A 13221-nucleotide genomic window follows, 5' to 3' on the forward strand; every position below is an offset into this window, starting at 1 on the left:
GATGCAGAAATAAAACTGTTCCTCGATGGACTGAACATGGCAGTTGTGAGGGATGATAGACAGGAGAAGCTGGAAGCACCAATAGGACTAGGAGAGTATCAGCTCCATGCAGGTACGAAAGGGTCCGGGACACGACGGGTTCCCGGCGGACTTCTATACAAAATTCGCACCAGCCCTGGCCCCACACCTATGGGACATGTTCGCAGATTCTCTAGCGAGGGGCACCCTGCCTCCTATGCTAACACAGGCCATGATATCACTGATACCCAAAAAAGACATGGACCTTATGGACTGCGGATCATACTGACTCATTTCACTGCTCAATGTAGACACGAAGATACTCGCGAACATCCTGGCCAAGAGACTGGAGAACTGCATACTGGGGGTGATCGCAGAGGATCAGACGGGCTTTGTCAAGGGTAGGCAGCTAACTGCGAACATTAAGCGGCTGAATGTAATAATGACCCCATCCGGGTAGAGGACACCAGAGAAGATCGTCTCCTTGGACGCAGAAAAGGCCTTCAACAAAGTGGAAATACCTCTGTGAGGTACTGGAGTGATTTGGGCTAGTGACAGGGTTCAACTCATGGGTGAAACTCCTGTATAACGCCCCGAAGGCGAGCATTTGGACCAACACCACCAGCTCGGACTATTTCCAGCTACACAGACGCACAAGGCAGGATTGCCTGAAAAGCAATCATGCAACTTCTCGGGCTACAAACTCAACCTGGGCAAGAACGAGGCTTTCCCGGTGAACCCGAACTGGGGAGGGACAGAGCTGGAGGGACTACAATTCAAACCAGCCCAAAACAAATTCCACTACCTGGGGATCCAGATAGCCCATAACTGGACACAGATCCACAAGTGAAATCTGACCAGTCTAGCAGAGAAGTTAGAAAGGACCTACAGATATGGGATGCACTCCCTCTTTCTCTGGCAGGGAGAGTGCAGACGATCAAAATGAACATACTGCCGAAGTTCCTCTTTCTGTTGCGACCCATACCGATCTTCATCCCCAAGGCCTATTTCCACAGAGTAGGCAAAATGATCATGGCTTTTGTTTGGAGAGGTAAGAACCAAGGGATCTCTAATTCGACACTGCAAGGATTGGGGGTGGAACTGTGGGAACTTCAATGGATAGTTGCTGGACAGGGCAAGACTACCGCTGGACGAAGCCAAATGAAAATGGGAGGACGAATTGGGGACGTAAGTGGGTTGGGGACACTAGAGCGAAGCACTGAGAAAGGCCAACTCCACCTCCTCCTGCGCTAGGCTAAGCCTCATGCATTTTAACGTGTTGCACAGAGCTCACCTAACCCGAATGAGTAGGTTCTTCCCAGAGGTGGAGGACAAATGTGAACGGTGCCAGGGACGGCAGGCCAACCACACCCACATTTTCTGGGCCTGCCCCAGACTTGTCGGGTTCTGGATAGCCTTCCTTGAGGTGATGTCCAAGGTTGTGGGGGTGAGGGTGGAGCCTTGCCCAAGAGTGGCAGTCTTATGGGTGTCGGACCAGCCAGAAGAGGGCTGATGCCCTAACTTTTGCTTCCTTAATCGCACGCCAGAGAATCCTGCTTGGTTGGTGATCAGCAGCACCACCCACGGGGGCACAGTTGGTTAGCACAGTTGCTTCACAGCTCCAGGTTCCCAGGTTCGATTACCAGCTTGGGTCACTGTCTGTGCGGAGTCTGGAAATTCTCCCCGTGTCTGTGTGGGTTTCCTCCGGGTGCTCCGGTTTCCTCCCACAAGTCCCGAAAGACGTGCTGTTAGGTGAATTGGACATTCTAAATTCTCCCTCTGTGTACCCGAATGGGCGCCGGAATGTGGCGAGTAGGGGATATTCACAGTAACTTCACTGCAGTGTTAATGTAAGCCTCCTTATGACAATAAAGATTATAAAGTAAAGCTGCAGACTGATTGAAAGACCTCAGAATTTCACCACCTAGAGAAGATCAAGTACACCATCTGAGGGTCGGACAAGGGCTTCCGTAAAGTGTGGGGGCCATTCATCTGCCTGTTCCAAGACGTGTCAAGGCCAATAGTGACTAGGAAGAGGGGGAGGTGAGGGGAAAGGGAGGGAGGAAGACAAAGGAAGACACACACAAGGGAAAGAGGCAGCGGGGGCAAGGGGGTGGGGAAGAGAAGGGAACCCAAGGGAATCACAGACGAAGCATGGAGGAAAGGGGAGGAGGGAGGGGCCAAACAGCCCCCTCCCCCACAAAACCCCAACAGACAGAAGCGGAACGCAGTACGTGACACCCAAGGCAGAAGGCAACACTAAGAGGGAAACTAAACTACTTTAGTTGTAAATACCAGATACACTTGAGCTGTTACTCTGTAAAAACTGGAAAATAGCCTTGTTCTCCCGCTGTATGACCACATCCTATTGCTTTTCCTTGACAATTTCTTTTGTCTTGGGTGGTTTTAGCCAATCAATGTTTAACCATTAGCAAAGCTGGATAAACTTAGGTTGTTGAGTGTTCCTGTATGTGATCAGAAATTGACTCAAATGTTTAGACAATGAACCTTGTTCTCTGGTTACCTTTAAAGAATGTTTCATTGCCTATACAAATCATTCTGCCAGCCCATTTGTGTCAGGTGATAAGGAGCTGATTGATGTGTTGAATTCCTTCTCCTTCAAGTAGTTTATGAACTCTTCAGAGAGCTGTGGTCCATTATCACCCATGGGTTGTTTAGGGTAACCGAATCTGCTGATGATTTCACCCAAACTCTCAATTAATGTGGTGAACCACTGTATTAGGGGATGTAAGGTAGGACCTGCACTGCAGGTTCGCCGGTAGCTCCTGCCGGCTGGCTCCGCCCACCGAGAACTGTATAAATATGCATGATCTCCAGTGCCTTGCCATTTCGCCAGCTGTAGCAGGAGGCCACGCATCTGACTGTAATACATTGATGCACTATCAATTGCATAAAGACTAAAGTTGGGTACAACTGTGGCTTTATTACAATGATATTCCCTGATATTAGCGGGAAAGTAGAAAGGAGCCAAGACCTTCACAGGTGATACCGAAGCAGACGGACACAGGACAGATGTTTCCAGCCGGGGAATGCAGCAGACACAAAACTTTGGAGATGGTGTCCGGTGGATTCCAGGGACTGTGGTAAAACAGACTGGAGTGGTATCTTACTTGATAAAAACACGAGAACGAACAGTGCGGAAGCACCTAGACTACCTCCGGAGCAGGGAACTAGCATCAGTACAAACCCCACCAGAGGAATCACCTTCCAGCACCAGCAGCCTGGCACAAGTGGACATCACACCCTAGGGGCCCCAACACTGAGATGCATGAAGTGGAGGATTCAGGATCCGACATGGAGACTCAGATATATGAGTTTTGGGACAATGGCATTTCCAGGGAATGGTCACCAATGCTGCCCCCCAGACGATCGACGGGAAACTACATTCCCCGATACATTACATGTCCCCTGATCAAGTCCCACAACAGCCTGAGGTGCAACCATGAGCAAAGCGGAAAAGACAACCTCCTCCACTCCCTACAACACAGACTTATGGACTTTGGGGGGAGGGATGTTATACCTCCCCCGAGGCTCATGGTGATGACTGATTGATCTCCCCATGGGGCTCATGGAATATGAGCTCCCCCCCGCTGAGGGGTGAAGGCACAACAGCGGACTCGTTAATTCCTGAGATAAATACTGGTCCAGAAGAGATCGGCATCTCAGGATGGTCCCAGCTGGGACTTGGACTGTTGCTTAGTTGCTGTATTCCTTTCTGTGAGTAGGAAATAAACCACTTCTGACTCATCTTTTCAGGACTCCTCATTGACTACAATAAAGACAGAGGAAGATAACACAATTTCAATCAAATAGACAACTTTAAGTCCCAGTTTCATTGCCTGAGACTGTATTTGAGCGTTAGTGACAGTCACTCAGGAGAGTATTGAGGAGAATGTTAATAAATTACGAGGATGGATTACACTTATGGAAACATAGAAACATAAAAAATAGAAGCAGGAGGCGGCCATTCTGACCTTCAGTCCTGCTCCACCATTCAATAGGATCATGGCTGATCATCCAACTCAATAGCCTAATCCCACTTTCCCCCATATCCTTTGATCCCCTATATTTATTCAATGTTAGGAGGTTATGGGGTGATTTGATTAAGTTTTCAAGAGAAGAGAAATTGATAAAGTAGATGGACAGAAACTATTTCTTTTTGTTGAGGAATCCAGAATATGGAGCACAGTCTAAAAATTACTGCCAGGTCTTGTTGTTTTGATTTCCATACCTAGTCGTGCACAAGGCAGATTTCCATCTGTTCCCATAGCAACATTTCTCCTGGACCAGTACGCTAGCCTGTCACCAGAGGCTTATAGCCTGAGGAGAGCCACACCACATTGGCAGCTAACCTGCCCACCAGTCATGGGTCCTGGCAGTAGGCCTTCCACCCTCATGCTGCCTCTTTATAGCAAATGTAAATTATATTTTTCTCTTCCGACACCCAAAGATTGCAGTGAGCAGCGAACAATTGCAGGCACTTGGGTTGTTAACAAGCTTAATAGCTTGTTAATGAGAGATTTCTAAATGGCGTGCGGGCTGCCAATTTCCTTCTGTATTTTTGGGAGACTGACATGACGATGTCATATTTCTGACCCAACACCATCAGAAGTGGTGGGTGGGGGTGGGGGTGGGTGTTGGGGGCAGGGGGTCTGATTCAGGAGGTTAAAATCTAATTCCACGCCGTTCAGAGTGAAAGGTGAAAGTACCGATTCACTGACCCACAGCATGAGCACTTCAGGACTTCCGGGTTTGTGAATGAAGAGAGGTTTGTTATGTTGCCTATACTTAATGCTCTCTGAAATAGCCATTCACTTGCATAAATAAAAACAGAAAGTATTGGAAAAACCCAGCAGGTCTGGCAGTACCTGTGGAGAGAGGGAAGCAGAGTTAATGCTTCGAGTCTGTATGATTCTCCATGAGAACTGAGCTGCATAAACCCTGGGGAAAATAGGGCTAGTCGGAAAATGTGGTTCAGTCAGAGCAACCGACCTCCTGAGAATACATTTAAAAAATGAGAACAATGACAAACGAGTTCATTCGCAGCATTGATCTCATTTCATCCAATTTCCACATATTATTGGCAGAAAAGATTGGGAGGTGTCAGGCATTTGCTTGATTGACCTTGGAGTTCTGGCTTTAAGGTCTTGTCCTACACATGAAAGGAGGTGATCCATCCCATTCCGCGCCGGAGAATTAATTTTCATCATTATCTCAAATAAAAATGTTTTTACTGTAAATCATCAGCTGATGTCACTGTTCCTCATCATAAAAGCGATTATATTTGAGCGCCACAATGGAAAATTAATCATGTTTCATTTCATTTTAATACATTGGGTTCTAGATCAAGGAAAATTATTTTTAACAGCCGATGCAAGATTGACGTCATTCTCTTCTTTGCTCTGGAAGACTGGCAAGGACATCCAGACAAGATAGAATTACACACCTATTGAAAGGGTAGAAAACCAGTTCATTCAGGACGTGCTTTAAAAAAATCAAATTGTAGGGGTGGGTAGCACATGACTAATCGTAGAACATTATAGTTCAGATGGAGGACACTTGGCCCAATATGCTTTTGAAATTAGCTACACTCGCCACCTACAGCATAATGTCACCACCGAGCATAGCATTTTCTGCCCTTCCATTTCAGCAATCTGAAGGAAATATTCCTGTGTGACACCTGGTGTATTTCTCAGTTACCTATAACACCCCCCTTCCTTTCCCACCACAACTTTCCATACAAGCACAAGAGACGCAACTCTCATACTTTTACCTCTCCCTTCTTTGTTTTATTCATTCATGGAAAGTGGGTGTCTCTGGCTAGGCCAACATTTATTGGCCATCACTAATTTCCCTTGAGAAGGTGGTGGTGAGCCACATTTTTGAACCGTTGCAGTCCATGAGGTGGAGGTACACCCACAGCGCTGTTTAGCAAGGAGTGCCAGGATCTTGACCCAGTGACAGTGGCAAGACAACTTGAACAAGCTTTATTAATAAGATAAGAGAGCATGAAAGCAAGAAATTTGTAAAACACACTGGTTTGACCTCAACTGAAGTTTGGAGAATATGTGCTATTTTGTAAAGACAGCTGTATGTGTTACTGGGAAAAGGTTGACAGGGACAATTTGTCTCGGGCAGTTGAGAGATAAAAGGGATAATGGTGCTACATACACGCATTTGTAAGGAGAAGCTATGGTGAAATGGTTTTATAAGTAAATAAATGGGTTTAGAAATTTGCATTATGAGATAGATAGGGAATTAGCTTCAAAGGAGAATAAGGGACTTTTACACCCTACAAAGATTTCATAAGTAAATTAGGGAATGTTATTAAATTTTATTTGACCTGAAAGGAGAGGCAATAGAAAAAGATGACATATTTTTATATTTTCAAAACGTTGTGTTCAAAGAGGACAATGGAATTGAAGATGAAAGGAAAAAAAGGGGCAGAAAGTTGGCACTGTGCTGCCTCATGGCTCCAGCGACCCGGGTTCAATTCCGACCTCGGGTCTGTGTGAAGCTTGCACTTTCTCCCCGTGTCTGCGTGGGTTTCTTCCGGGTGCACCGGTTTCCTCCCACAGTCCACAATTAGTGGATTGGCTATGCTAAATTGCCCCTTAGTGTCCAGAAGGTTAGGTGGAGTTACTGGTTTACAGGGACGCTTGGGCTTAAGTAGGTTGTCCTTTCCAAGAGGCGGTGCAGACTCGATGGGCCGAAAGGCCTCTTTCTGCACTGTACATTCTATGATTCTATAGATGATGTTGAGCTGAATTGTGCTGCTTGTGTGGGGGAGATGTCCAAAAACCAGCTCTGTGCTGTGAGGTGTGAAATCTGAAGCAGCCATCCAGAAACCAGGTGCGATTCAGTGACTGCATTGAACGCCGCATGGATCCCGGTGCACTGGGTGAATAATGAGAGAGGGTAAAATCAAGATGTGTGCTGGGACGCACCATTTTGCAATTCACCGGCCTGCTCTCGATGGTGAGTTCCGGATTTCACCCAAAAATGCCAAGATTATCATTAAGCCTAATTTGCATTCATTTCAATATCATTAACGAGATTGAAGTCGAATGCAGCAGCCTCCCGGGAGTTACTCGACTCATCGGCGCGAAGTCACGCCATTTATTTTATATTCTTATTTGTATTATTATTTGCTAATAAAGTAGAATAGACAAACTTCTGTCATTGTTCTTTTAATTACATTGTGTCCGAATCATAAAGAACCCTTGAAGTAATCCAGCACATTCACACAGTCCTGTTACGTGTTTGTGGGCAACTATAACATGGAGGAATCTCTCCTCCATAATTTTGCGCCCAAATTACGGATTTACAGGGGGCATGGCGTCAGTGTCAGTTCTGGGTGGGTGACCTTCTCTCTGCCAATGCCTCTGGCGGAAAATCTCCATTGTTCATATCGTAGTGATCTGTACATCTGTACATACATCTGCACATACACCAGGGACTGCAGACAAATGGTACAGCCACAGCATCACTAGAGGGCATCAGAGACGGTATAAAGGGTCCAGCCCAAGGTAGGATCTGCCTCTTTCAGAAGCACAGGGCTAGGGAGCAGCAGCAGCAGACAGAGACAGCTCAGCATAGGCAGCTTACCTTAGTTTCACTGGTCATACCTCTTGACTGTATTACACCTAGTTAAGCTCTGGAAACAGAACTAACCTACTGAATAAAGAATTTGTGTTAACTGGAAGTCTACAATCTTTATTCAGACTTAGAGAATAATATATGATACCAGGAGTGATTTCAGGGAGCTAGCTAGACATCAGCAAGAGAAGAAAAAGTTAAACCGGATATTTGACTATGGAAGACTTCGCACCAAATGGATCCTCGATGACTAACTGATTCAATGGAACTTGTTGGAACTCCATGGTGGCTGGAAACAACCGGTAATTTAAGTTATAACTGGAAAATGTTTGAACAGATGTTCCAAATATTTATCACAGCTAATGACTAGCCCTACTTCTCTAAACAGGAGGGCATGGAGCTAGAGAAATCTATAATTGCTTTAATTACGTAGAAGATGAAGACAAATCCAAAGTAGAGTTCATACTCAAAAAATTTGCTAAATGCTGTAACAGTCAGGATGGTGAGATGCTGGAAAGATTTAACTCTTGTCAGAGAAACAGAGGACCCATCTCTGATTTTATTACAAATCTCAAGTTAATACCACAAAGCTGTGATTATGCTGATTTCAGAGACACTGTGATAATGCACCAATTAATTTCTGGACTATCTGATAAAAATTTGAGGGAAGAACTATTACAAAATAAGCATCTAACTCTAGAAATCGCTATACAAAAGTGCCTTGCTTTTGAACAAAAACAAAATCAATACCGTCAGTCGTTACAAACACAGAATCAGTGTCTAGAAAAGAAAATCGGAAAAAACGGCGCCAAAACTTACCACGAGGCAGACAGGATTGAAGGAAGTTCTGAGCGGCAGCCATCTTGAGGAAGGAGCCGCACATGCGCAGTTGTGCCAAGAGCGCATAGTAAAGGAAACTCGAATTGTGCATGTGCAATCGAGTCCGGCACATGACGTCACTAGTGTCATGACGTCAGATGACCAGGACCGCGCCCACTTAAACGGGAAATGCACGAAAATGAACAAAAATTTAAAGCTGCAATTTGTTTGCCTCAAAAGACAGAACAATGTCCGAACTTACACCAGCAGTTAAAAATAACTTTCACAACACCCTGGAACAAGCAGTTAGCACCACCCTAGAAGATGATATGGTCCTTGTAGACTATGACTCAGACAAAGATTTCATCTTGGGCGATGGCTAGCCCAGTACCAAATCCGACCCGCAACTAGAAGTGTTGTACCGTGAAGACCCCGACGATGAGTTCTTCGGATTGGGGAATCTTCAGCCCAGCAATTGTGACATCCCGACTTGGGAGTGCAGGATTATGCTGCGGCCTGATGCCAAGAAACAGAGAGTGGTCCATGCACCATGAAGTGTCCCAGCCCCCACACAAGAAGATGACTTGTTCATTGAACATGAAGCGAATGATCACAACTCCGAAACAAAAAGCGATGATTTGTCCAACGAACAATACACACAATACTGCTCAGACATGGCTGAGTTATTCGGAGATCCTGATCACAGCATCAGCAACACGGTTGAAAAGCTCAATACGACTCTTCTCATCGTAGATGAATTCAATACCATGGTGCCATGGCAGATCGTCGATACATTGGATGACAGCTATACCCAAGATGAAGACGACGCCACACAGAGAGCACAGAACAACTCCGTTGAGAGAGCACAGATCGACTCTACAGCGAGAACACTGCACAACTCCACAAAGAGAGCGATGACAGACTCCACAGAGAGAGCGATGAAGGGCTCCACAGAGAGAGCAATGAAGGACTCCACAGAGAGAGCGATGAAGGACTCCACAAAGAGAGCGACGCAAGCCTCCACAAAGAGAGCGACGCAAGCCTCCACAAAGAGAGCGACACAAGCCTCCATAGACAGCTCGGTGACAGACTCAAAAATGGAAGCAAGCAAACACTCCATAGCGAACGCCATGCATGTACAAGACCATGAAGATCTATCAAGCTTATTTGAGCCACCAGAAGAAGACACTGAATGTCTACCCACTGTGTGTGAGACAAGTGACGAAGAAATCACAATTCCCATACAGGATGTGCAGGATCACAGCGAGACTGACATATCTCAGCTCATCTGCACAGAAGCACTCAACAATCAGAGGACGGCCACCCATGAGTCCAGAGAGACCACGTCAATTGAAATCTTAAAGATTTTGACTCCAGCAAAGGAGCACCAAGAGTCCAGAGAGACCACGTCAATAGAAATCCTGAAGATTTTGACTCCAGAAAAGGAGCACCACGACCCACAACAAAATGAAATCGGAAGATTTTGACTCCAGAAAAGGAGCACAAAGAGATCACAGATGATTCAAGTGACCCTGAAATGACTCAAAAAGAGGAGCACCTAGAAATCAATGATGATTCAAGTGAACCAGACATGACTCTAGAAGAGGAGTACCAAGTAAGCAAAGAAGAGGAATCGAATCCACCACAAATGACTGATGTCACCAACATCAATGCACCATCAGATCATTCTCACAATTCTCAAGAAGATACGCTCAACGTAGCAGATACCACAAAGGGCACGGACACCAATAACTGTGACAATGACACAAATCATCCACATGGCCGGCACACTCACTTTTTAAAAAAAGATAATTTTTATTAAAGGTTTACCATAAAATATCACTAACAAAATGAGAAAGAAAAAAGAACCCAACAGGGTTAAGTACAAAACACAATCTAAAAAAGCAACCCCCCAAACCCCTCCCCCCCCGTACCTAAATAATAAATTAACATTAACACCCCGACTTAAGACAACAGGTGTATACACCCCCTCAGACCCTCCAGTGTAAATAACATAAACAAAAATAAAGTAAACCCCCCCCACCCCCCCGAGCTGCTGCTGCCATTGACCAATGTCTATAGTTCTGCCAGGAAGTCTAAGAACGGTTGCCACCGCTTAAAGAACCCTTGTACCGACCCTCTCAAGGCGAATTTCACCCTCTCCAATTTAATGAACCCTGCCATATCGCTGATCCAGGATTCCACGCTTGGGGGCCTCGTATCTTTCCACTGAAGGAGAATCCTTCGCCGGGCTACCAGGGACGCAAAGGCCAGAATTCCGGCCTCTTTCGCCTCCTGCACTCCCGGCTCCTCTGCCACCCCAAATATTGCGAGCCCCCAGCCCGGTTTGACCCTGGATCCTAACACCCTCAACACCGTCCTCGCTACGCCCTTCCAAAATTCCTCCAGCGCTGGGCATGCCCAGAACATATGGGTGTGATTTGCTGGGCTCCCTGAGCACCTAACACACCTGTCCTCACCCCCAAAGAACCTGCTCATCCTTGTCCCGGTCATGTGTGCCCTGTGCAGCACCTTAAACTGTATGAGGCTGAGCCTCACGCATGAAGAGGAAGAATTCACCCTCCCTAGGGCATCTGCCCACGTCCCCTCTTCGATCTCCTCTCCCAGCTCCTCCTCCCACTTACCTTTCAACTCCACCACCGAGGCCTCCTCCTCCTCCTGCATCACCTGGTAAGTTTCCGAGATCATCCCCACTCCCACCCACCCCCCCGAGAGCACCCTGTCCTGTACTGTGTGTGGCAGTAGCCGTGGGAATTCCACCACCTGCCGTCTGGCAAACGCCCTTACCTGTAAGTACCTGAAGATGTTCCCCGGGGGGAGCCCGTACTTCTCCTCCAGCTCACCCAAGCTCGCGAACTTCCCGTCCACAAACAGGTCACCCAACGTTTGTATGCCTGCCCTGTGCCACCCCGAAAACCCTCCACCTGTTCTTCCTGGGGCGAACCGGTGGTTCCCCCGTAATGGGGTCCACGCCGAGGCCCTAACTTCCCCCCTATGCCGCCTCCACTGCCCCCAAATTTTGAGGGCCGCCACCACCACCGGGCTCGTGGTATACCTCCTTGGAGGGAGCGGCAGTGGCGCCATTGCCAGCGCCCCCAGAATCGTACCCACACAGGACGCCGTCTCCAGGCTCTTCCATGCAGCCCCCTCCCCCTCCATCACCCACTTGCGCACCATTGTCGCATTGGCGGCCCAGTAGTACCCACAGAGGTTGGGCAGCACCAGCCCCCCCCATCTCTACTCTGCTCCAGGAACACCCTTCTCACCCTCGGAGTCCCTCGCGCCCACACAAACCCCATTATACTCCTGTTAACCCGCCTGAAAAAAGCCTTCGGGATAAACACGGGGAGGCACTGGAACAGGAACAAAAACCTTGGGAGTACCGTCATTTTGATTGACTGCACCCTACCCGCCAAGGACAGCGGTAACGCGTCCCACCTCTTGAACTCTTCCTCCATTTGCTGCACCCCCAAATATCTGAAACTCCTCTCCGCCCTTTTTAATGGGAGCTCGCCAATCCCCCTCTCCTGGTCCCTTAGCTGAACTACGAACAGCTCGCTCTTCTCCATATTGAGCTTGTACCCCGAAAAGTCCCCGAATTCCCTAAGCATCCTCATTACCTCTGGCATTCCTCCCACCGGGACCGCCACATACAGCAGCAGGTCGTCCGCATAAAGCGACACCCTATGCTCCTCCCCACCCCGCATCAACCCCCTCCAGTTCCTCGACTCTCTGTGCCATAGCCAGGGGTTCAATCGCCAGTGCGAAGAGCAGGGGGGACAGGGGACACCCCTGTCTCGTCCCTCGGTGCAATCGAAAGTACTCGGACCTCCTCCTATTTGTGGCCACACTCGCCATCGGGACCTCATACAACAGCCTAACCCACCTGACAAACCCCTCCCCAAACCCGAACCTCTTCAGCACCTCCCACAGGTACCCCCACTCTACCCTATCGAAGGCTTTCTCAGCGTCCATCGCCACCACTATCTCCGCCTCCCCCTCCCTCGCCGGCATCATGATAACGTTCAAAAGCCTCCGCACATTCGCGTTCAACTGTCTCCCCTTCACAAACCCCGTCTGGTCTTCATGGATGATCTGCGGCACACAATCCTCAATTCTCGTGGCTAAGACCTTCGCCAGCACCTTGGCATCTACATTCAGCAAGGAAATTGGTCTGTAAGACCCACATTGCAGGGGATCCTTGTCCCGCTTCAGGATCAAGGAGATCAGTGCCCGGGACATCGTCGGGGGTAAAGCCCCCCCCTCCCTTGCCTCATTGAAGGTCCTAACTAACAGCGGGCCCAACAGGTCCATATATTTTTCTAGAACTCGACCGGGAAACCGTCCGGCCCAGGTGCCTTCCCCGCCTGCACGATTCCTATCCCTTTGATCAGCTCCTCCAGCCCAATCGGGGCCCCCAGTCCCGCCAGCAGTCCCTCTTCCACCTATGGAAACCTCAATTGGTCCAGGAAACGGCCCATCCCTCCCTCCTCCCGTGGGGGCTCGGAGCGGTACAATTCCTCGTAGAAGTCCCTGAAGACCCCATTGATGCCACCCCCACTCCGCACCACGCTCCCTCCCCTGTCCTTAACTCCCCCGATCTCCCTAGCTGCGTCCGGCTTCCGAAGCTGATGCGCCAGCATCCGGCTTGCCTTTTCCCCATACTTGTAGACCGCCCCCTGGGCCTTCCTCCACTGCACCTCCGCCTTCCTAGTGGTCACCAGGTCGAATTCAGCCTGGAGG

Source organism: Scyliorhinus torazame, chromosome 19 (assembly GCF_047496885.1).
Source record: "Scyliorhinus torazame isolate Kashiwa2021f chromosome 19, sScyTor2.1, whole genome shotgun sequence".
NCBI classification, from domain to species: Eukaryota; Metazoa; Chordata; class Chondrichthyes; order Carcharhiniformes; family Scyliorhinidae; genus Scyliorhinus; species Scyliorhinus torazame.